The sequence below is a fragment of the Cupressus sempervirens genome, chromosome 2, assembly GCF_028749045.1.
Source record: "Cupressus sempervirens isolate cs-2001-9-10 chromosome 2, ASM2874904v1, whole genome shotgun sequence".
In the NCBI taxonomy this organism is placed as follows: domain Eukaryota; kingdom Viridiplantae; phylum Streptophyta; class Pinopsida; order Cupressales; family Cupressaceae; genus Cupressus; species Cupressus sempervirens.
In genome coordinates, this window is record NC_143119.1 from 321,849,304 (window position 1) to 321,875,514 (window position 26,211).

Sequence of the window (26,211 nt, forward strand, 5' to 3'; positions counted from 1 at the left end):
TGCTTTAGCACCTCAATTTTGGAGGATTCATAGAAATCGAGAGCATCTAGAGCTAGATCTGATGTCTCTATTGTGTTCAGAGCACTGAATCGGTGAAGATTGACTATAAATTTTCCTATATTGGATGAAAGTTGATCGAGAGAAATTTTTTTTTGCAAACTGGCACCCGAAAGCACCGATTTGCAAATTGGGTATGATCTAATTTGTTGATCTAATTTTATTTTTGGATCTGTCTCTGTATTTTTTGAATTTGACATTTTTCAAAAAAATTTATATATCATTCACAAAGAAAATTTTTGGCAGAGCCGGGCTATCAACCCCCGGTTTACCTATTTGGCGATTTATTATATTTCACAAGGTTCTATTTCATTTTGCGGCTAGTACCAAAGGGGACTTCAAATCTGATGATAGCATAGAGTCCAATTTTCGATGCCCACCATCCACAATCTGGAAAATTCACAGACCACAACTGGTGGGAGCTGCCTTTCATATAACCGTGCTATGTCAAGTGTTTTAAACACTGTGTTGGTTAAATCCCCATGAATGTGGGATATATCACATGACTTCGGCATTGAAATCTCCAAAAGTGGCAACATTTAACAATTTTTGGCATCCGTAGAGAAATCTCAACCCACCATAGTGATTTGTAGATCCAAAGACACATTAACAACTTGCAGACACACGTCACCTGTTGACTTTGCGCTATCGTGGAGTCCAGTCAACAGTTACTGCCACGCAGATGCATAGTCATATCACTGTCAGTGACACATCACTGCACAGCCAGCATTGACTATCCCAAATAGTAGAAAAGACACGTCTGCCAACTCATTGCACAGTCAACAAACAACTAGACACCACATCATCAGACACACAGGGTTTTCTCGTACATTCTGTACATTACGTACGGTACGGATTCCACCTCAGTGCCAAATGATCCGCTGGGTGCAATTTTTTGCTGACATCATCATTCTATAAGCCTAAAATTGATGCCCATCTGGACATCATCACAGGCCATTTTTCAACTGCTGTGATGGCTGTATGACAGTCAAATTTAACCTCATCCTTTGCTAGTGTAACCCCTCAGTCTGACTTCAAGAGGCCATAACTCGCACATTCAGACTCGAAATCAAGTGCAATTTTTTTTGAAATTGGGTAAAATTTTCTAAATTTTTCAGTGGTGTAGATATTTTTTGGTTTTGGTGTACGGATTTTTCAAAATTTACATTGTTTGGTGACTATACCTAGATAATCCTGCATTTTACAACTTCAAATGCTTCGTACGGGCACATCTGGAGTTTAAAATAGGTTCTATTTTTTTTGAAAGTGCATATTTTTTTGTCTACTTTCTAGATCTAGCATTAGATTGTAGTGTTGTGTGGAAAAAATTGTCACTTTCAGCATAGGACCTTTCTTTGCTTTGTAATGCTTCAGTATTGTAGCACATTGTAAAGTTTCAGATTTGTACTCTATCAAGAAGTTGTAACAAGAAAATTAAAAAGTCCATGAAGGCCAAAATTGGCAAGTGGCCCATTATAATCGTACTATTGATAAAGTGCCCAAAGCATCTATTTTGGGGGGTTTCTTGATTTAGTGAAAAGGGGGGGTGTTCTTGGTGTTGTGTTCTCTCTTTTTTGCATATTTCTTTCATTTTCTACATTATGGGCAACTTTAAGTTTCCTAAATTAACTCCTCATAACTATGCTACGTGGTCTATCAAAATGTTCTGTCAATGCATAATGGAGTTTCACAATATGTAGATGGTACTCTTCCTAAACCAGTAGGTGATAATGTATCAAGAAGTGAAATTTTTGAATGGGTAGCCATGGATAGGAAAGCCCTAGGTGATATATGTTTGGGGGTAGATGATAAAATCATGTATAAATCATAAAATGTACTACATCCAAGGAAGCTTGGGATACCCTCAAAAACCTTTATGGTAAAGTGTTTGAAGAGGATGTATTCAAAATAGAAGATGAGCTTGTTTCCTTAAATCCTAAGTCATATGACTCCATACATGACTTCATCATTAAGGTGAATGAATTAAGGACAAAGCTTATTGATTGTGGGAATTCTATCAAAGATGACAGAGTGATCTATCTCATCCATAACAAGCTATCATCTGAATATTCCACATTTGTATCTTCTTTTAACACATCAAAGACAACCTTAGGGTCTACCTACAAGAAAGTCACTTTTGATGAATATGCAAAACTGTTGGATGATGAAGAAAAGAAGTTGAAAACAATGGGGATTCTCAAATCACCTTAGTCCAAAGCATTGGTGGTCAATGAGGGTTCTCAAAATTTAGTTGGTCAGTCTTCAAACAAAGGAAAGGGTAAGAAGAAATGGAAGAGTAAATCTGAGGATGCAGAAAAGACAACACCACAATCAAATCAACAAGGCAAGTCCTCAAATTCCAACAAGAAAGGGGACATCAATAATAAGGAGAAGAAGAAGTGTTCTTATTGCAAGAAATCAGGTCATGAAGAGCATGCATGTTATCTTAAAAAGATTGATGAATTGACCAACATCATGAAGAAACATAATGTTCTATTGCCTAATGCTTACAAGGAGAAGGGATCTTCTTCAGATTCAAAGGGAAAAGAGGAAGCACTCATGGCTAATTCAAACTCTTCAAAAGAATGGATATTTGACTCAGGTGCCTCATATCATATGGGTTCTTCAAAGGAGGATTTTTCTTCATTGAATCGCTGAAGGGTACTGCACATCTTCATGGGGAATGATAGCAAAATGGAAGTTGAAGGAAAAGGAAATGTGGAAATGGAAAATGGAGAGTTTCAAGAGGTTCTCTATGTTCCAAACCTAAGTTCAAATCTCCTCTCAATCTACCAGATCACTCACCTTGGAGATGGACATAGAGTTGAGTTCCTTCCAGACTCAGTAAAAGTACACAGTCTTAAAGATAATTCCTTGGTTGTAGTGGGGAAAGTGAATGATCAGAAGAGGTTGTACACTTTCTTGCATTTTTTTCCCAAGACTCCTTCAAAGGCCTTGTTGACACAATCTCATTAAAACATGCAATTATGGCATGAGCGGTATGGTCATCTTGACTATCGCTATCTTCAGCAACTTTGCACATACCACATGGTCAAAGGTCTACCTCAAATTAACTTTTCTAAGGGTAAGTGTTCATCAGATTCAGTGGATATGCATCCAGAGGGGAAGTTACAAAGAGGAAAGTCTTCTAGAGCAACAAGTGTTCTTCAAATGGTTCACATGGTATTAGCAGGTCCTTTTGCATTTAGCCAGGGTCGCTACATACTTACCTTAGTCGATGAATTTTCAAGGTTCACTTGGGTCTACTTTTTGCATAGTAAAGTGAAGTTTTGGATGCATTTCTAGACTTCAAGGCTCATGTAGAATGAAAATCCAGGAAAGCCATCAAAGTACTCTGAATGGACAATGGAAACATGGATGTGAATAGAAGACTTAAAGATTTTTGCAGACATGAGGGAATTGATCTTCAAACTCCTTTAGCATTCAGTCCACATAAGATAGATGTTGCAGCTTTGAGGATTAGAACTCTTAAGTCTATGGAAAGTTGCATGATTCATGCCAAGTCTCTAGATCCATCATTAGAAGTCAAAGCAATCTCCAGTGCCACTCACATTCTTAATCGTTCTCCTCATCCAGCCTCAGATGGAAAAACTCCTTTTGAGGCATGGTGTGGTAGAAAACCTATTGTGACACACTTCAAAGTCTTCAGTTGTCCTTCTTGGGCAAACAAATCTTCCAAGGGTCACAAGGCACAGACATCTCAGCCTTGCACCTTCATTGGTTATGAAGATGGTGTGAAGGCATACAAACTTCTAGATCCTGAGACACATCAGATATTTGTGGAGAAGGATGTACATTTTGAGGAAAGTTCACCAATCTTGTCCTCTACTCCTCTTTGCAGATCATATAGTGTGGATACTAATAGTGACACCAGCAATAGTGCTTCAATAGCTTCAGATACGTGGAGTTCTGTCGACAGATACAATGAGAGGTCACTTCTTCAGTTCAGTCCACATGCATACATCACCATAGTGATAGGTCCAAAATAGCAGGGTACTTCTAGTCTTCCAAATACAGGTTGAGTGATGGATTTGGGGGATAGTATTCATGATTTTCCTCTTCTTCTTGATGCAAAATTACCTTCTTCAGTTGTCACGAGGGGTCCATCAGACTCTCATGTTCATTCTCTATAGGATCAATCATCATAGGTTGAAGTGAATGTGGATACTTATGATCAATAATTGCAGCAGTGTTCTTCATCAATTGCAGGGATAGATAGTTCTTTGGGATAGGTTCTTCATCCAGTTGAGTAGGTTTCAGAGAGATCACTTATCCATGGGATTCTTTCCACACATAGTGGAAGCGTCTCATTTGTACCTTTGGCATTGTTTCTTCCTAAGGGAATGAACACCATTCTACAGTCTTGGATAAGCTTCTTCATTGGAGTAGTCATTGTTTGACATTCTTCTTTGGGGGGGGGGGGGGGAGCCCATCCTGTCTCTCTACCTCTTCTCATCATTCTCTTATGTATATATTGGATGTATGTTACTCCATCCATCCATCCATGCATCCTCCTTTATCTCTCTTTTTGGGCGAGGGTTTTTCCCATGAGGTTTTACTTCTTTCCCTACTTTATGAGAGATTTGCATATCATTATGTACATGGGTACCTAACATGGCTTAGTAGCCGGGACCCATATTGCATTTCATCCTAGATTTCTTAAGCTTAAGGGCATTCCCCTAACTTGCACTTAAGGGGGGGTGTTGGTGTAAATAAGTATTTACTTATTACACTTAAGTTTTACTTAGGTTAATGCATTATTTAATTATTTTGCATTATTTTATTATTATTTTAGGTGAGACACTTAGGAGTTTGTGAACTCTCATTGAGTTATGCAACTCTAATTATTCACATGGTGTCTACAACATAGGAGTATGCATCATTCACTGAGTTGTCATGATGACAACACAATTTTTTGCACTCCTCATTTAGCACATGTTGTCTACTCCACTGATTTGTGTGCTACACCATTGTAGTCTTATCCTTAGATCATCGCACTTAATCCTGTGCTTAATGGAGGATAATCCATATCTGGTGGACATGTGCCTAGTTGTATGACATGTCATGGTGCTAACTTCTAGGCATTCTAGAAGCTCTCCTGAGGTCTTTATATTCAGGCACTCCTAGTGTACTCTCATGTTGGTTGTATCCATTATTGAATGAATATCATCATTCTAATCATACTCTACCTATTTTGGTCTACTGTGTGCTTGTGTTGAGTTCTTTTGTTCTTGGGTGAATTATGGCCTAAGACAAATTCTTACAAAAAGATTTCTTATAAAAGGTGCACCATGCGCACTTGATAGGTGTGGTTTGTGCACTCCCTTTCCTTTGTAATTTAGGGTATAAACACAATTTTTTTTGTATTTTCTGGCAATTAGGTTTTAAGGTTTTTGTACAAGTCACCTCTAAGGCATCATCAATCCATTTTTCTTCAACTCTAGACCAATGAATGCCTTTTTGTGAAGATTTGATGGCATCTTTATCATCCTCCCTTCCTAAGAAAATGATACCAAGACTAGTATTATTCAAGTTTTAGGGTGTCCCTATTAAATCATATTTTCAAGATGAGTATTTAGAGATTTGGGACATAGATTTGGATCACACATATTTGGGTGAGTTCTTAAAACTATGCAAGAACCCAACTGAGAGGTCTCAAATGATATCCACATTGATTTGATTAGGGCTTGTCAGTGTAGCATCATACCCAATGTCAATACAGTCCATATAACTAATCATGAAACTCACAGAGCATTTTGTTTCTGATGAAAGGGTAGTCAAGAACATTACAAGAGATAACATTGAAAAAGTGTTCCATCTTCCAAGGGCTGGTCAATTCATTTGATTGACCTATGAGCAAGTAGAGAGATGTTATAAAGAACATATTTATGAGGCTTCTAAGATCATCCAATATTCATACCTTATAGAGAAGACTCCTCTAGGAAATTAAGTGGGAAAAGTAGACATGACAAGAGGATACATTAAGGAAAACATTGTATATTCAATTATACTCTTGAGTAGAGTAATGGGTTTTTTGATAGCTAGACACTTGAATATTTTTATAGTACACTTTATTGAGACAATAAAGAAAGAAGATATGCCATTGGATTGGGTTTTTACTCTCAATCATAATTTGGGTGAGTAGTTGATAGTGGTGCAAAATAATAGGAAATTTAATATGACTTCATATTTGGTATACATGCTACCTACAAGAGCAATAGATTATCTAGGGCTATATAAGAGGGGTAGCATGCAAAATTCAAATGAATGGCCCTATATTGTATACCCTCAGGTGGTCAAAAAGAAGCTTTCAAAGAAAAGCAAGGAGTATAGGATAGTGAATGATGCTTTCATCTTTGCAATAATCCAGTTCATAGAAGGGGATTATGCAAAGAAAATATTAGAGGAGGTAGCTAGATAGATATCGCTAATTGGAGCTTATTATATCAAGTTCTAGACATTTACATATTTGAGGGTAGTGGGTAGAACTATCAACTCTAAGAAGCTCCCTAGGTATCCCAGTGATGGACTTATTCTCCTACAAAATTTTTGACAACTCTTGTCTACATATGGTAGAGTTAGAAAGTAGCACAAAACATGTTGGGTGTGGCCTATGACTATATGACATTTTCATGTGGATCAAAGACAATACATTCCATCTTTTGAATATGAATGGGATAATACCCTTTGGAAGAGTATAATTCTCCATCACCTTATTTTGATAACATCGAGAGAGTGTAATACTTAGCAGGTAAAACATTCCAGCATGAGGAAGTAGTTGAAGTTCACTAGATGAATGCAATAGATAACCATGATGTCCACATAAGGGATTATTGTAGGATGACTTTGTATCTAGTAGAGAGGGATTTAAAGATAAATATCCATTAAAGATTGTGCAACAAGACTCAAAGGAGCTTCTCAACCCATTATTTAATAGGGATAGGATTGGTGATAGGCCTATCATGAATATTGAGATAGACAAAGAATAAAACTTAGACATCAACCATAGGGTGGGGCACATCATCAAATTGATGTAGGATTGGATCAAGAAACCATTCAAACTTGATTCAATTCCTCAAATAGTAGTCTTTCATCCTCAAGCTTTCCTAGCTAAAGGCCAAGGAGCAAAAGTCATGGTGCCCATGTTTATAGCCCAGTCACTAGTAAGATTAGAAATGGTGCACCAACTTGATAGGCTAGTTGGTTATTATTAGGCTCAAAAAGGTAGAGGAAAATGAAAAAGGAAGAGAAGTTCTACTCAACAAGCCAAGCAAGAAGAGGGAGAGATTCTATCACCTCCACAACAAAGAGAGGATAATATAGAAGGGCTAGAAAGTGTAGAAGTTGAAAAAGCTCTGGACAATCCCTAAGTTCCACTAATTTGACAAAGCCAAGGAGAAGCAAGAACTAAGGTACAAGATGTTTCTTCACCTCAACAAGTAGAGCAAGCCTCCCCCTTTCCTCTCAATTCCCAAACCCATTTCAGAGGAAGCAAAAGAAGAGGGTGATGAGGAGGAAGAGGACAATACACCTTTGTATTGGAGGACTCAGATTGCTAGAGCCATAGAGGAGGAATTGAGAAGAAGTTCCACTATCACACCCCCATCTATTCTTGAGCAACCCATTCAAACTACAACATTAGAAGATCAGATGTAATAATGGATAGATTTGTAGGATGTGACAGGCACTAATATCTTTTAGATGTCAAATTTTGACTTTATGCCCATGGGTACTAAGTTGGCCAGGGATAAGATAAGAGACTCCAACTAATCAACCTTAGTAGGAGGATTCAAGTTAGATGGCCCCCGAAACACAAGGAACCAAGGTAGTTCTGACATCCCAAGTACAAATCACATTCTATGTAGACAAGGGATCATCTATCCCTCTTCCTCCAGGTACAAAAGTTGAATAGGTCCAAGTAGAACATGAAGAAGAGCCACAACAAGTATTCACTCATAAAGTGTTAGAAGAATGGTAGATAAGTGAAAAACCTCAAAAAGCTTCCTAAGATAGAGAGGTGAGAACTCGAGGCACCATAGATATAGAGTCTCCTGGTGTAGATCTCTTATAAAGGGAGAAGACTCTAGAAAGGAGTGATAAGGAGAAATGCATAGCTAAGTTAACTCCTTCATTCTCAAAAGGAAAATCCCTGGTACAACATATCCTAAGGTAGCTATCAAAAGAGGTTATAAGAAATAAGAAACAAAAATTCACAACTAAATAGGAGGATAGAATGGAATTGATAAAAGTTCTAAGGAAACCTAAATCACCACCAAGGGATGCATGGGCTTTAGTCTTCATCATGAGTGATGAGAGCCAACACTTTTTTTCTCACATAGCTATCCCTCTACAATAAAATTTTGAAGAATTGACTCCAAGGGATTATTAGATTCAAGAAGTTATTCTTCGGAAGCTAACCTTGGAAACTACAAAGCTAATGGTTACAATAGGGACAAAGGAGGTATTCAGGAGTTTAGAGTAGGATGGGGTAGAAATAATAACACTTCAGCAATAAAATGAAATCCTAAAGGGATATCTAAGTGATTTTTTGGTCCCTTGGATAATAAACATCCTAAGGAGACCTTGAATGTAACAATTGAGAGAAGAAACAGGGGTACAACCCAATTGGATCCATTTTTGAGAGCTTGCCAATAGTAGAAAGAAAGTTTTGAGGAGAAAGGTGTATTGATTTTTTAGGGAAATCTAAAGGTATTACATGTTATAAAATAGAATTTAGACAAGCTAGTAACAATTTTGAATCAAGGTTTTGGTCTAATGAATGAGGTAGATACCTGGGGAAAAGACTTGCAAGCATTGCAGGCAATTAAAGGCCAGAGGTATCAAATGCTAATAGATATATATACAACTAAGGAACTAGATAAAATAGATGATTGGATTGAAAATATTATGGATGGTAATAAATTAATGGAGTCATTACATGTGGAGATTCATAGGCTCAAGGACCAAGACGAAGATCAAATTTTGGAAGCTGAGAAACATTATAGTGATGTGTGCCTGGACATTTTTGAGGATAATACATGTGAAAAGTTAATACAAGTAGAAGTTGTAGCTGAGAAATTTTAGAAAATTTTTGAAGAAGTTTCTAATGATGAGGATATCCAATAGGCATTTAGAATGAAAGAAGCCTTATAAGAGATTGATTTAAAACTCAGAGATTTTGTAGAGACTTATATAGAAGTGGATAACTATAGGCAGAAGGTAAAAGACAAATATAACATGTTAGAATTTCTAGCTTTGGCTCAAGTCACCAAGATAATCAAGAAATTCAAAGGGAAATATCAAAATATAGCTTTGGGATAAGTGGAAACAAAACCCAAAAGCTACAATTTCAATTTTGACACTTGGTAAAATTTTGGATTTTTTTGCCCCCAAGGTGTGTTGCTATGTTGCTGCACTAGGTGGAGTGGTGCACTACTGCACTAGTGTGCTTTTTGAAACAATGACTTGGAATATTTTTAAGAAGTTAGAGGTACACTAACTGCTAATTGCTAGTTCCAAATTTAGAGCTTTCCATGCATCAGAAATGTGTTTTAATAGTAGTTTAACTCTGATAGATTCCTAGTGAAGATGGAGCTTCTATTTTTCATACTTTCAAACACTTCTACATCAATTGAAGGCTTTCTCTTTCTTATTCTCTCATGCTTTATTTTTTATATGACATGTAAAGGCTCATGCATCCAATTAATGATACAAAATGGATGGAGTCCTACTTAGCACTAGTAAGATAGATAGTTTGTACATAAATAGATTTTTTTTATTAATTTAAAAGCATATGATTACATAAATATATCTCTTACTTTCAACACAAACTAAGGAGAATATTTCTTATAAATTCTAGATTGTGATATGTAATCAAGGCCCTTATTATTTTGTAGTAATATATGCTTTTTTTGCTCTCATTTGGAGTGTAGTGATTCTTCCCTAAGTGTTTTATATTTTGTGAATATATATTCATGGGATGTAATTAAGCCAAAATTTTATTGCATTATTTTTGGTTGTGTGATCTTTTAATTCTAGTGTTTTCAATAGGTTTACAATTTTTTTTTGACATACTTAGTTCAAGAAGAGATCATCAACTTGTTCCTTCATAGGTTTTTGTCTTGCATGAGCACACTTTTTGTGGCCTTGTGATCTAATGAAAAGTGAAACATCTTACAGTTACTAAATTTCACATCAAAAATTCCATCAATGGAATTAAGGAATTGTTTCTCCTACTTTCATTGGTTACCTACCAATCTTTTCAAAAGCTTAACACATATATGTGTTGTTTTTGTAGTTTATGTCCATTAGGACTTACTTTTTCATGTTATTTGCTTAAAATTATTGTCACCTTATCTTTTTAATTTTCTTTACTAACCCCTTGGTTAAATTAGGAATTCATATAGTTGCAATATTGAATTGCATTCATTAAAAAATGGAAAAATACAAAAACATAGTCGTTTTATGCATTTTTTATTCTTTTTGATAGTAAGCATATTCTACATCTTATCTAGAGTTTTTGAACCAGCAAAGGCCTCCTTGTGAACATTCACATTTATCTTCCACTAAGAGGATTCTATTAGGTTACAAGATCACCCAAAACCTTGGAGTTCATACTTTGATTAGCTTTTCAAGAGAGGAGTTCGAAAGGATTCCTACCATTAAGCATTGTGTAAAATGATAGCTCAATAAGAACATTCCAAAATGATATGAAAAAAAGATTTAGTATTGCACCTATAACTGTGGATAGGTCCAAGGAAGACATTTGTATATTAGTTGATACAAGTCACACTTAAATTCAAGCCGTGTAACCTCAGGAGACATTTTTGGATCCTTTGAGCTTTGAGTTGTGTGATGATGTTGTAGTTGGCTACATTGATTTATTGTTGAATTTAGAGAAAGATAAAACTAAGTATAGATTTTCACATTTGATGAGATCATTTAATTTGGAACATTAATAATGAAGAGGCACTATCTGAGGTTGGAATGATAGAGAGTGAATTTAAGGTTGTGAGATAGAAATTGAAGCAAGGTGTATTAAACATACAACAATTGTTAGTTTTAGCTGTTGATACATCTTCAAAATAGAGCATTCCTTATGCAATAGTGTCTGATGTTTAGCCCAGCGAGCAGGAGAGAAAATAAGAGAGATTGGTTGAAGTAGTGACTACAAAGGCAAAGAGAGTCAAATAAATGGCTATAGGATTTGGCAAGAGGTACAAAGCATTATTGATAATTGAATCTAGTACTAATGAAGAGGTTGAGGAATAGGAAACCAAGTAGGTAGGAAAGGTGACTCCACTAAAGCAAGCAACGGGCAAAGCTCAACAAACTTGGAAGCTGAACATTGAGAAGATTTAAAATGGTGATTGTCAATGAGGGAAACTTTTTTTAGATAAACAAGTTTTATGATCTATATAATAATTTTGAGACGGATCAAATCGATATATCTACTATGATACATATCATTGTAAATGATCTAAGTATGAAGGATATCAAAGGAGTAGTGAACCAAAAAAATCTATGAGAGACTTATAGGTAAGAAGACTCCAGTAAGGGAAGAAGACCTTAAACTCCAAAAGTCTATGCTAACTACAATTGGAAATATTGGTGATGAAGATGAGATTAAGAGGTTGCTGAATAGCCTCACACCATACTTAAGGAATAAGTTGAGGCTATTCTTATTTATGGTTAGTGAGAAGGATAAATTGAGAAAGGAGATTGCAAAAACTATCAACCAAATGTTGTTAGAATCACAAGAAACATCTCCTCCAACTCCTAGAACCTCAGAAGTGTTAGTAAGTGGTGAGACTATGAAGATTGATCAAACCAATGTTACTCTTAACATCAATGATACCAATCCATTTGGTGGATCAAAACCAAATATATTAGACACTGAGGATGTTGAACAAAAGTTGAAACAAATTGAGAAAGAGAAGAGGCTAATAGAAATTGAAAAATAGAAGATAGAGGAAGCCAACCAACAATTGCTTGAGGAAGATAGAAAAAGGTTGGAAAAAGAAGCTAATAGGAGAATTGTGGAAGAAGAAAGGAAAAGGAAAATAGAGGAAGAAGAGAGGAAAATATTAGAAGAGAAGAAAGAAAGAGAGGAAAAGAGAAAAGCTAAGTAAGTAGCAAAGAAATAGAGGAAGGATGAGACTATACTATCTAGTTCATCTACACTACTCTCTCTTGCAAGTTTGGCTACTGATGATGATGATCAAACTAATATAATTTCATCTTTATCTAAAATTTTATAGAAGAATAAGGAAATTAAGAGTTTGCAAAGATCATTAATGGAATTGACTAATAGATTGCATAGTACTTTGATAGTAAAACACACTGAGTTAGATCCCTAACTAAGAATGCTAAATTCTTTTGATGAAGAGTTCAACTAATTTTCTAAATGTTGCAAAGGCAAGGGCTCAAATTTCCCATGATGCTAACCTATTTAGCACTATCTACTAGAACATTAAGAATGACTTAGTCAATCTTGATACATGCATTAAAGAACTTTAGAAATGTTAGTGGGAAGGGAAAGCTTTGTATGTTAAGTTTACCTTATCATACAAACTAACTAATGATTTGGATAGTTAGATAGAGGTAAATATTAGTGAGTTGGAGGCTTCATCTAGCCATATCCAACACCCATCTAAAAAAGTTGATGATATTGAGAATCAAGTTGCTAGTATTCATAGTGAGATCAAGAAATTGGAACTTCAGAAAGAGGAAATATTGAAGACAGCATATGATTTCAAAGAATCTATTGCTCTGAAGTTATCATTTATTAAGAAGTAGCTAGAGGAATGTGTCTAGGCCAAGGACACATATAAAAACATTTTGTATTTAGATATCAATGCAGTTAAGATTACATCATATGATCTACGTGCAATTGTCACATCAACATGGTCTAAAAAAGAGACATGGACTAAAAGTATGAATAGTTTTAAGACTATTTTTTATGATTGTATGAAGATAATTTTAGCATAAAGGAAGGACAACAGTTTCAATAGTTTTGACATTTTTGGATTGAATCTTGACATTTTCAACTTTTTCATTGATGCCAAAGTAGGAGATATTCATGTGAAAATTGTATACATGATATTTTTGGGAGAGATACATGTGTAGTGTGAAGTATATTGTAAGGGGGAGTATATATGGAATAGATGTAATATTTATTTTCAGTTTTTCCTATTTTGTTGCCATCAATGCCAAAGGGGGAGATTATTGACAATCAGCTAATTTTGATATGTAATTTTTGTCATTAATGGAAATACATGATGTACATGTTGATAGGAAATGTCAAAAATAAAGATACTTAGTGTTTTGTAATCAGAAAATTGTCTAAGTATAGAATTTGGTTCATAACAATGTATTGTTTTGTTTATAACATGTTGCAGACATCATATTATGAGAAGCAAAGTTACATAGAGATAGTATACATGTTTTTGATGATGTGTATAACCTTGGAAGTTTTTATGCACTGTATGGAATAAAGATAATCTTGTTTTGATAAAGTAGGACAAAAAAATTGAAGGAAACAATTGTTTTGTTTACAAAACAATTACATGTCTAATTAGGGAAGACATTGCAGATGTCTACTCTAACTAGGAAAAGTGAGTTGTGGTCTTAGCTGACCTAGCTATAATTAATGTAAAGGCATGGTATTTATGCAAATGACTTATTGCAATAAGAATTGGGTATTAGATGCGAAAACTTATGAGTTTATGTTATTCCAAACTGAGAAAACTTTTGTGAAAGTGATATATGTAAAGTTTTGTGTGAGCTATCTAGTGATCCAAGATTGAGATAAAGATTAGAGATCAGTTAAGGAAAGAAAATAATATAAATTACTTGTTTGAGCAATGGTCTATTCTTGTAGCTAAAACTACATGTTTGGACAAAGGGCTCATCTTGCATACATTGTACCACAACACCTAATAGGGTTGGAATCTCTTAATAGGGATTCAAAGTTTCCTAATAGGGACTACTATACTAAATTTTCTCATTGACTCCTAATAGGTTCCATCCTCTAACAAGGAACTTATATATTAGTATATTATCTAGTGGGTATCATCCCCACTAAGGTTTTCCCTTGGCCAGGGTTTCCCTAGTTAACAAAATATGGTGTTATGAGTTATCTTTATGCTATTACTATTACTATTCAATATTACTTTATTGCTTTATTATGCATGGTTTAAAGTAATAGTATCTAGTTGGCGACTAAAGTTTGTAGATTTTTTATTCACCCCACCCCCCCTGCCCCCCTAGTAATCCCTATTTCTAACAATAACTTGTTGTAGTTGATATTACTTTAGGATCTACCTAAAGTAATGAAGGAACTAAATTAGAAGACTTATAGTCATATGAAAGGTGATAGAGGGAGAATTTGGAATTGATTATATTTGTATTTAGAGATGACAAGTCTTTGGCATTATTATCAAAGAGGGAGATAGTGTACCTAATATTTACTGAAGGGAGATAGTGTACCTGAATATATAAGATAGAAAAGAAATATACATCTACCTAGTAAGAGGGAGAAAGTACAGAGTGAGCTATATGAATGAGGAAGCAATAAAGGAACTTGACAAAGATAACATTATTCTACATAGGTTAAGGACATATACTACACTAATTGAGGGAGAAATTTTAGAGATTTATTTTTCTTTTTGGTATTGTTATTGGTATTGATTTGCCATCAATTCTGAAAAGGGAGATTATTGATATAGGATTATTTTGAAGTGAATAACCTATAATAGAACAATCATTATTTTTTGAATGATGTCAAACTTAATACCTTCTGGTGAGACAATTACTATTTGGTTTGAAAGATATCATTTAGATGATTGATGAAGAGGATTTGAGAAGATGAGATAACAATAGTACCTAGAGAAAGGTTGAGTTATTTGGTATGCAAAAGAAACACTAAGACTAAGTAAGACATTAACACTATAGTGTATTATTTATCTACCTAAAGTCTAAAATGAATAATTACTCAAGATAAGGTTGGAAGAAGATCAATTATGAAAAGTGTTTGTTGCGCCTTGCTAAGTAGTTAGTGAAAGTCAAGCATAAATTAGTGGCAACCAAGTGAAAGAGGTGTTGAGAAAATATGTAAAATAGTGCAAGCTAATTAATTATTAGTATATGTTGAGTAAAGTTTAGTTGATGTCAAGAATCAATAAACTTTAGTGTTTTTGAGTGAGTTATTCTTGGTCAAGTGATAGAACATTATAGAAATTGAGTGACAAAGTATTGATGTTGAGTGCTAGCAAATATGTGAAATCAAAGATTTGACAAATTTGAGCTAACATTTTTGTTTTCTTGAATTGTTTAAAGTGTGTAGAAGATAACTATGATGAGCTAGTGGCACATTATTCAATTTAAAATATTTTGAGGTGAATTCAATGAGGATTGTGGAAGAAGTTTCTAGAGGAACCAACTGAAAAAGTGGGTAGATTCATTTTATCCCAACTAACCCTAAAATGGACAATTATGGTTAAGCAGGAAAATATCTTAATTCTCTATTTATAGAGATATTTGATTAGAAAGAAAGTTGTCATGTGCAAGAACCTAAGGAAAACAAGGAATCAAGGGTATTGATTCATTCTACGGTCAAAGAGAATTGACTGCAATTTGTATACAAAAGAAAAAGAAGGCTTAAGAGTATGAATTCTTTATGGCTAAAAAAGCTATTAGAGTTGATGTCTCTGAATGCCAAGTAGAATGGAGGACTAAAAGATAGATCTATGATCAACATGTGAGGTGTAATTCATTATCAAATAAAGACTTACTATTAATTTCTAATCATTGTATGTTTCTAGGGTAAATCATTTGGATTAAGGTTGACCTAACAATTATTTGTAAATCCTTTAATTAGGTGAAATTCTAATGGGATGGTCTAAAGTCCTCAAACAAGGCTCACTCCTAATAGGGTGAAATCCTCTAACCAAGTCACATTTAAAAGTGTGTATTGCAATCTTTAACAAGGTTGGCCTTTCACAGGCATCACTTCAAAAGAGTGGGAATTAGTAGCATGTTACTAGTAGTCTTTCCCAAATTCGGTTTCCATGTAAAATTCTTGTGTCAAATGTGTTATTGAATCTACTATGTTTCTTGTTTACATTTCTACAATTTTTTTTGACCTAGGACAATAAACTACAAATTTTATGTATTGTGTGATCTAATGGATGCATGCATGAAAAGGTTCTATGGATATGGGTCTACTAAGAATTTAATTTGTACATTTAGACCTTGGATAATTGATTCACCCTGACCCCCCCTCCCCCCAGTTATTCTATAGAATTCTAATAGATAGGAGTAGTGACATTGTTAAGAAGAGCTTTAGAAGTAAAAATCATTATTAAAACTTTGTGGATTCATAAAATCAAGATTAGAAACATTATTCTCTCCAATAAATGTAGGATTAAAATCCAAGGTTCCCCACCCATCACTAGGAAGAGAATTAGAGGAAGATGAATAACTATTAGAAATAGAAGTAGTGTGGTTTTGAACATTCAAACAATAATTTAATGTGTTATCTGCATGAAGTTTATACATCATGTTTTCATGTCTAAATTTGACTTGACGGTGAAGGGTGGAAGGGATAACATGCATCTAAGGTCTACCCAAAAGAAGATTATAATTGAGAGGTATATGCATAACATGAATAGGTGTACTTAAGATGACCAGACCTGCTTTGATAGGTAAGGTAATGATTCCCAAAGTATTATTAGAAATGTTTGCAAAGACACATATAAGAACATTATCAAGTTGAATAGTAGAATGATTGACTTGAATTTATTTGAGCATGTCCTTGCTACATGCATTAAGCCCAAATCCATTATCAATTAATGTCCTATAAATTTTACTTTTATTGATAGTAACAAGCACCATAAGAGCATCATATTGATTTTAAACTTCTTTAGAAGGTAAATCCTTTTGATTAAATATAGTGTTATGAGCACTCACTATAGTATACATGCATTGTAAGAAGTTATTGATGTTATCTTGACTAGGAGGTGGAGTGGGAAGAGTTTCTAGACATTTTTAGCAAGGATTCATGGTAGGTAGGTAAATTTTGAAGAAACTCCCATAAAAAAAGTCTTGGCATGAGTATTTTGCAATTGATTTACCAAATCATACTTCTTGCTAGGAAGATGGGGTGGAGGAAAAAGAATGGGTTGAGAAGGTGGAAATAAAGTAGAAACCACTAGATTAGGTTGAAGGTTAATCCTTCTATGATATGTGTGGGCTATAGAATGTTGGTCACTTAAAGACTCTAAAGACTCCATAGATTTACCTTTGATAGTAATGCAAGGAAAACCTTTGATAGTCAACAAAGGTCTAGATAAACCATGATATTTATCTCAACACTAAAAAAAAATTTACAAGAAGGAAGAAAAGAAGGCATCCTAGGAGGAGATGAGGTAGAATCTTGATTCTCCATAAGATCATCACTAAGAGCATTAAGGGAATTCATATCATTCTCCATTAATTCCTCATCACTGTAAGGAATCCCAAATGAAGGAAAAGGCTTTATAATTTCTACATAAGGGGAGTTTGTTTTAGAAAAAGATTTATCTTCATGAGAAGGGGATAAATCATGTCTTTATCCATGGGATCATCCAAAATGGTTTCATTAGGAAGAGAGTAATCACCATCCAAATCTAAAGGTTCATCCCAAATAGGAGGATTATCATCCCTATCAATAAAGCACATTGTAGGAGCACCATAAATTACTAAAGATTGATCCCTAAAAGGGGAAGAAGGTAAATGATATTCTTAAGTAGGCTCATAGAAAGAACATATATTAGGAGAAGAGTTAACATCAATCCTCAACTCATCTACATAAATAGAAATATGATGGATAGATAGATTAAGATCATCTTCTTGCCCTAATATATCCTTACAAGGTAATTCAAAAGATGAAAAATAAAAATCACATGCACCAAAAAAAGTCTTTCTAGGTGTAACACCATGATATGGTAAGGTAAGAGGACAATGTTGTGTAATCCCAAAATTTATAGAAGAATGTATGGAAAATATTTGAAACAACTTGTACAACATGATAAAAAATAAAGAAATGTAGAGAAATTCATTCAAATAGAATTTATAATCATAAAAAGGAAATAAAACACCGTAAACACAATAGGGCATCTATTTCCACAAAGCATGAAAAAAATAAATGTTTTTTGTATTTTTGAAGAAATTTTCAATTATTTTGTATTTTTGAAAAATGCAAGAGCATAAAATAAGTCTACTTTATATCAATGTAAGGTCTAGCATAAAATACAAATCTAACACCAAAAATAAAGAGTTGTCTATTGCAAGTTCACAAAAATGTAATATGAAGGTGAATACACAAGATAATATGAAGGGAAATCTAACACCAAATACATAATAGGGCATCTAATTCCACAAAAGGGAGGGGGTAAGCTTGTTAGGTTCACCAAAATGTAATGTGAAGGTGAACACAAAGGATAATATAAAGGGAAACATAATACCAAAAAAATTCCACAAAACAGAGGGGCTATGTTCATCAGATTCATGAAAATGTAAGATGTAAAATATGGATAAATAGGGTTTAGAATAATGCACATGAAAGAGACCCTAAAAAAATATTCTACACATACATATAAATTCTTATGACATGGGATGTAGATATAGGAGACTAATATTGAAATGAAGAAATAAAATGGTACTTACCCCCAAAAAAAGAGTCAGCTGAAAACCCTATCAGACAGTCTCAAAAATTATTGATTGTTGTCTTCTTGAACCAAAACTACGAGATCTACAAAATCAAGAAATCTTTTCTTTTTTTAGCTAGTTTGATTTTGACCTAGATAGTAGGGCACAATCTTACCCTAGGGCACAATCTTATCCCTCACTAAAGATTGTACTTGACCGAAAAAATTGACTTTGACCTACATTGCTCCAACATAAAAAAATTTCATAGATCTTGAAAGTTCACCAAAAAGATTATCCAAATCTACACTTAATTTCACTACCCTATACCTATTCCTACAAGAAAAATGGTTTTTTCTTGTTGGATGGGGGCTTTGCCTCATGAATTTTTTCTCATGAAAGTGAATGCTTGATAATGGATCCTCTGATATTTTCGTGTCTTAGAGAAAATAAGAGGAGTCTTTTTTTATAGAGATCTAGGGCACAAACTCCTAGAGAGGCTAAGATATGAGAAAAAAATTCCCATTGTGCCCTTATCCCTAGACATAGACCTAGATTAAATTATATTTAAGAGTTTACCATTTCAGAGACCAAAATAATTGACCTGGAAGAAAGAAAATAATTATTTTTGAAACCCAACATTGGGAAATCATGGAACCATAAAATTTGGACCTTAGGTCAGGGTTGAGGTTGACTCTAACCTAGGTAAGGGTCAAGGATGTCCTTGACCTAGGTTAGGGTTGAGGTCAGCCTTGACCTTGAGCTCAAAAATCTTAAAATCTTAGTCTAGAATGCCAGAAAATTGTAGAAATAAAGTGGAAAGGGGGCACAATCAGGGGAAAAATCTAGATGTATGACAAGGACCCATTTAAGGTGATTGACATGACCCAAAACCACCTACTCAGAAGGATAAAATCTCTTATCATGGAAGTGCTTATATTTTAAGAGAATACAAATTTTTAGACAAAATGCAAAAGTTTTCTTTGATACTAATAATGACTTGTAAAATCATATGCAAACTATTGAGAAAAAAAGAGAACAAATATCTAAACCAATAGAAGAGATAAGAATTGAGATAAAAAAACTTCCACTCCTAATAGGAACCTGATAAAGAATCACCCTCCAAGACACATAATTGAAAGAAAACATAAAGGAGCGATGATAAGAAACAAAGTAAATGAGGAATTACATTTGATTTCTTGAGATGAACTTAAGAATGCAGAGGAGGCATGAAAATGCTATCACTAGATTCAATCAATTAGGGAATGACTTGATCAAATTCTAAAGAATGAAACATAGGAACTAGTTCCTAGACCTAAAGACATGAATTTCATTGGAACTAAATGGGTATTCTAAAATGAGATGGATGAACAAGGTGAATTTGTGAGGAACAAAGCTAGACTAGTATGGAAAGATTATTCCCAACACAAAGGAATGCATTATGAAGAGACATATGCCCCTATAGCCATAATGGAAGCAATGAGAATGTTTTTGGCTGATCCAACAAGTTAAACGTGAAAAGTGTATCAAATGGATGTCAAGTCAGCCTTTCCAAATGGAGAGCTTGAAGAAGAAGTTTATATTAAGCAACCTAGATGATTTATTTTGATATAAGACAAGGATATGTATAAAAATTAAAGAAAAAATATATGGTCTAAAGAAAGAAAATAGGAACTGGTATACAAGATTGAATAAGTATTTGGTAAAACTTGAATTGTTTAAAGGTATGGTAGATGATAACCTATATTTGAAAGATATTTAGAATGGCTTATTTATCATTGTGATATTTTTTGATGACATAATATTTGAAGGTAATTATGAACCAAGTGATAATTTTATTGAAGAGATGAAGAATGAATTTGAGATGAGTATGATTGGTGTGTTGAAGTTTTTCCTAGGTTTACAAATTGTGTAAAACAATGATTTTCCTATTGAGAATATTTGGCTTGGAAATTTGTAAGCTTGTTGGTACACAAATGGTAACTAGTAACATGTTATCTAGAAAATATGAGGCACCTAAATTTAGGAAAAAGAATTATAGATCAATGATTGGAGGGTTGCAACATTTGACTCACACTAGACTAGATATAGAAAATGTCATAGGAATTATAGCTAGATTTCAAGTTGATCCTAAGGAGTATCATTATGTAGCAATAAAGAGGATATTTTGATATTTCAAGGGTACACTTGATTATGTTTTATGGTATGATGGATCAAGTGATTTCATTTTATGGACTTATACTAATGAGTATTGGGTAGGTAATGTGGATTATAGAAAAAGAGCCAGTGTTGGAGCATTTTTCCTTGGAGGAAGATTGATTTCCTGGTTGAGCAACAAACAAGTTTGTATTTCATGTAGTATAGCTAAAGAAAAGTATGTGCTGCAATTTATAAGTGGGAAGATTTAATTTTGAGAGGGAGGGGCGGTGAATAAGAACTAACAAACATTAACCTCTAACTTTTTTAACTAAGATCAATCACATGTATCTAACATATCTAATTAAAATAAAAGTAAAGACATCTATGAAAATAGATAACACAAGATTTGGTTACCCAAAAACCTTCCAAAAATGAGAAGGTAAAGCTGGGGTGGGGATGACACCCACAACTTATCACTGCAGCAATATGTAATCGGTTAAGGTTACAAAGTTTGACCACCACCAATTGTTTTCCCTATGAAAGTTTTGCCCTATTAAAGGCTTTACACCCTATTAAAAGTGACCTATCTATAGAATTTACAAACACTCACTTGGAATGTCACCCTATTAAAGGATTTAACATCTTGTTAAAGGTTCTACAAAATGGCTATTAAACCAACCTATCATTATAAGATTTTCATTCTCCTAATACAATGGTAAGAAAGTATAGTAGAATGTGTTGACTTGATGACTTACAATCTTCAATTTCTGATTCCAGATCCTTCTTCTGTCCAAATTGATCTAATCCTTCTCGATATGATATAACTCTATTCATGGTGTTGATACTCTATTCTAATCAACTTGATTCTATAATGCCGCTCTTCCTTTAAGTCTTTACACCCCTTTTACTTCCTTTAAAACTTCACTAGAATTCTCTAATGCATTCCATACAATCCACATGACCTCTTACACACTCAAACTATGGGGTTTTGACCTCCTTTTAAAGGTTTCGAAACTTAGGTTTAGGTATGAATCTATGATTGAGATTCATCCATCTTTCCCACTCAATTATTTCCATATTTCCTAATTGGTTGCATGCTTTCTCCATTTTTAATTTAATATATTTGATCTTATCTTTTAGATCCTTTGAGATTCATCTTGAGTCGGCTCAAAAATGGTTTACATCTGAGTTTATGAAGGCACAAATAGTTATGTTGATTTTGTGTTACTCAACACTTACTATTTGGTGATACTTGACACATAGAAATTATGTCTTTCTTGACTCCTATAGTAACTCTATCTTTCTCAGCTCCTATAGTAACTCTATTATTCTTGAAACATATACTAGCTCAACATCTATTATCAATTAGCACTTGAAACTTGCTTGACATTTGAATAACTCGACACCTATTAAATTTTTGTCTTGCATATACTATAGTTTGGCATCTATATTATACTCAACATCAACCTTATAATTTTTTCACGTGTGTTGACACTCAATTTTCAAAACGAATCTGAGACCGACAATATGTAGAAATAAAAAATAATTGTAATCAGATCATGTGGATGAAGCAAATGATGAAGGACACTAGGATAGAATTTTTAGATCCTATTATCATATATTTTGATAAAACAAGTAAAGTATGTCTAAGAATCCTATATTATGTTCTAAGACTAACAATATATCTATTAGGAACCATGTCTTGAGAGAGAGTTGGTTGAAAATAAAGAAATTAGATTAGAGTATGTCAATACTAAAGATTGGATTGTAGATATCTTTACAAAGCCTTTCCCTAAAGATACATTTAAGTACCTGAGAGGTATTCTTGGGGTTATGCCCCTACCTAATTCAAAGTAGTTGATGTAGAGACTAAATTAGTCAAGTGGGTTAAAGCACTATTATATGAGTGAATAGAATGTTGATGCTTCCTCTATGGGGGAGTATCTAAGATGAGTAGAGTCATCAGGAACTCTTGGTATCTATTGTTGAACAACATATTTAGACACTTGATCTGATTAAATGCTTGGAGTAGATGATTTACACAATGAATCCTTTGTCATTGATGTTTATGGGGGAGAGAAGCATGCATGAAAAAAATATCCTAAGTGTCAATTGGGGAGACTATGAAAAAAAATCTCCTTAGTATTATGGGTGAGAGATTGCATATAGAAGCACCGTGTAAGGGGAAGAATATCCTCCAATGTAGGAAATATTGATGTGAATGAGGAGAAACACTAAATGGGGGAAAATTTGAGAGTTTTTTATTAAATGATGTAGAATAATAGAGTGTTCTAGAGGGTTTTAGATGTGATTGATGAAGAGGATTTGAAAAGAAGAGAACAAGAACAACAAAGTATTGTTTGGTATTCTTTGAACTTAGATGTTTTTCATGTATGTTTTGTAAATGCTAAAGGGAGAGATTTTTATCATAAATGTTGATGGTATTCCTTTTAGGGAGCTTCCTAAGCATTTCTAGAGCATGTGGAGATTGGTAGCATGATTAGTATGTTGCATTGATGATTGTGTTTATCATTGATGACAACATAGTATGGTTTCTATGAAGACTATAAGTGTAGAAGATAGATATCAAGGTCATACAAGCATAAATTTGATGTTTAGGTAAAGCAAATTTTAGGACGTGTTATTCACTATTCCCTAATGTTGAAGCTAAGTGCACATGAAGTAAGTTGAAGAGTACATAAGATATTATTGATTTATAGAAAGCATTATAGAGATAGAGTACCTGATAAGAAATTTATGAGGATTGGATTGTATGTCCTAACATAGATAGAATCATGATGTGAGAAGTTATATAGTAATATAGAAAAGTCTTTTGATGTTGGTAAGTGCCCAAGTTCTAGAGTTGTACATGTGAGAAGTTGTGCAGATTTTGAACCAATTGTATTGTGTGATTGTAAAATAATTATTTATCTTAATGTAGTCCCATTATAACTAATTGAAGCCTCAAGGTCAACTCAAGGAAAAATATTGAAGACAAGGTATAAATGAAGGATATTTACCTTTTAGTAAAGTGCATGATGAATGTAATTTGTGATCAAGTATTAGAGTAACTAGTAAATGGGATTAAGCCATCAAAATGATTATTGGATGTAAAGTCGGTGATCTAATATCAAGATGAGAAGAAGTAAATCAATCCAATTAATAGGATGAAGGAAGAATAAGTACAAGCATAATTTAGTTCTATTATTCTACAATGAATAATATAGAGATCATTTGGATAGTAGGTTAATTGGTCTTGCCTCTAAATTTTTTGGATAGTGGGTCCATCTGCCTTCTAGAACTCCTAATAGGGTTGGCACAACTCCTAATAGGGTTGAAATCTATTAATAGGGATTCAAAGTGTCCTAACAAGGATTGATATGTACTGAATATATTTCATAGACTTCTAACAAGGTCTACTTAAGCTTACTCTTAGGTGCATATAATTAATATTTTATATTAATTATAATGTGCAAACCTAGTTTTCTTTCCCTTTAGAGTTTCATTCACCTTTACAATTGAAATTTTGTACCTTTTGTTTTCATAACTTGGAATACAATTTTTCTCTTACACCATTGAGATTTTCCAAGCTCTACTTTTTCATTTCTAGATTTCTCTTTAGTAGAGGTTATTTAGATGTAGGTGTTCTTGGTGATCTATGAAGTTGGTTGGTGATCTATGAAGTTGGTTTTCTCAACTTCTACATGGTATTAGAGCATCCTTGCTACTTCTTGGTTCAAAGATTTTTTGAAGCCATGATTAAGAGTTAGAAACCCTAGCTTTTTTTTAAGGTTTTTTTTCCTTCAATTAGAAGGAGGGATTTTTTTGGCTCACTTTGGGCCAAAATGGACATTTCCATTGCACTCAAATGGCCTAGTGTAGTGAAAAATCATATAAAACTTTCAATTTTTGGTCACTGTAGCTTATGGAAAAAATCTTGGCCTCCTAGAGGGTTGTACAGATAAAAAAAAATCAAAAAGTGGCCGCACAAGTTGCACCACCTAGCAACAACCCTCTGGCCACCTCACCATTGTCAGAGCATAGCCCATGCTTGACCAATGCTCAGCCACCACCAATTGTGTAGCCATGGTGCAACCCATAACCGATCACCACCGATGGGCCACCCTTTGAACACCACTGCTCAGCCTTGTTGACTTTATTGACATCATGAAACTAATAGTTGACATCATCTTCAAGGCCACTAACATCATCTTCAAGGCTGCTAAAGAAAAATCACTACTTGGTGACATCATCTTCCTAGCCCCCTACTAACATCATTTTTTAATAGGGTGATATCACTTTCTATCTACTGACATCATTTTCTAGTAGATGGATTTTTTGGCAAAAGGTAGTTGATGGTCATACAATGATCAACTTTTTTGCAATGATTGTAATTTTCTAGTGAGCTAGTTTTTGGAGCAACAATTAATTTTGTGGCCATAAATTGAGCATACAGAAGTCTTTCTTCAATTCAAAAGAAGCACTGGAAAGATGGTTCCAAGATGGACATGATGATGCTAGTTTCATTTTATTCTAAGTCTATTTGAGCTCCCATTTTTGGTGTTGAAGTAGAGGCTTCAGTTTCCACTCTCTGTATTTGGTATCTAGATTATTTTCTCAGTTTTTGTACTTTCAATAGTTGTTTCTTCAGTATTTAAGGGATATATTTATATGTTGTGGGGGGAACATTTTCTTTTTTATAATTTATTTTAGAATTGATCTTCTACTTCCATCTTCTTCTCTCAATGTTGGACCCCTCTATGGCCCAACTAATGCCACACAATTATCACAATTGGAAGGCACACATGACTCAACTTCTTATGTCATGTGGCTTTTGGTCATGTTTGGATGAGAATCAACCTATCTTGTAGTGCCATTTTCAAGTTCTTCAGCATAGGAACAAAATGGATGAAGCCATGGGATTGATTGCACTGAAAATTTTTGATAGTCTACTATTATACCTGGATGGTTTGACCAATCCTCAAGCTATTTGGACCAAGTTTCACAACTTGTTTGGCATAGTGAATGAGTTTTGGGTACTGTAGCTTGATGTAGATTTGACTTCTTTGACAACTACCAGATTTTCCACCATTGAGACTTCTTGATGAAATTCAAATCTCTACATACAATTTTGCAAAGATGTGGGAGAAACAAAATAGATGATGAGTGTATTTTTTTTATACTCTCAAAGTTTCAAGGACAATATTAGATCTTTTCTTCCACTTTCTACTCCACTATAGATGTGTTGGGTAACAAACATCAAATGCCTTCTCTTGAGACATTTTTAGATTGGTTGACATGGGAATA